We start from the raw sequence: 1,335 nt of genomic DNA on the forward strand, positions 1-1,335 counted from the left end.
AGTATTTTGATGCCTAGTTCAGTTTTCATGAGATTTGAATAAGCCTTTTTACTGACAAAGTTATCGATAGTTAAGACTTCAACATTAATTCAAATGTATTACTTCAATAAAAAAGAAAAAAGAATGATTTTACATCATAAACGGCAAATCCTATAGGTAAATTCTCGATACCCAAATGTTTGAGCTCACGTCGATACTTTTAAAGAATTATATCGGATTTCTTACTTTTCATTCTTTTCCGTTTTCAAAACCTTTTGGTCACAACTGTTGACAGTCAATAGAGTATATAAAAAAATTCTAAAAAATTTCGAAGAAATTTAGATATTAAAAACTTTTGATTGAGGCAACAAATGGTATGTTATCGGTTGTTAACCAATGACAATGATAGAAGAACTAATTATTATCATACATATAAGCCAACCAGATATTAAGCTTTGACCGTACTAATCTCCCCGTAAATTTTCTGAGCCAAATGTGGCTTCAATTTTCATATGGTAGTTTCCTGATCCTTTTACATCATTTTTTCTGTTTTTTCAGTCACTCTCTTCGAGAACTTCGTAATTGTGTTCTTTTAATAAAACTATTTTGCATCGAGAAAAGGACAAATCGACGAATTTAATTTGATGCCATAAAATTTTTCTCATTAGCAAATGATGAATTCAACACTTGAAGCTTCAACGCTTAGACTTAAGGCTTGATCGAAAAAAATATTCTTTTTCCACGATTGGCATTTCTGTTATTGTTGCTGTTAACATGTCTTTTTTTATTTTACCTCGATCTTGGCCATGGTCAAGTTAATTGTGTCTGATAGATACACTGGAAGGATAAATAACTGAAGTTGTCACCTACCGTAAGTATCCTGTAACATAAACAATTTTTGCTTTTTCTTTTCTGCTTTCGATTCAGGTATTATGGCAGGTGTGAAACGGAAAAGCTGATTCAACGCCAACACGAAAAATTAAATCAGATCAAATGGGTGAAATTTGATTTCGAAAGCTTGAACGTATTCGGCATGTCTCAATGTTGCAATTAAACAAATTTCCATAATTCATCGAATATACTTTTAAAAATGATGGAGTGCAAAAAATCTTCACAAAAGATTTCGTAATGATATGCGAATTCTGCATAACTAACCAGTAAGGTTGATTTGCTAAAGCTACTTATCGGAAACGGAATCTGTCATGTGACAATTCATCAAATGTTTGCTATGATCATAACAGCCTTTGAAACTATTTAACTCAGTTTTGAAACTATCAGTATTCAGTCCCTTAAATAACCAGTCAATTTTTTCTGAAGGTCAAGAAAAATGCTATCCCACAATACGTTTTTTGACTA

Source organism: Loa loa, assembly GCF_000183805.2.
Source record: "Loa loa unplaced genomic scaffold supercont3.66, whole genome shotgun sequence".
Classification (NCBI taxonomy): Eukaryota; Metazoa; Nematoda; class Chromadorea; order Rhabditida; family Onchocercidae; genus Loa; species Loa loa.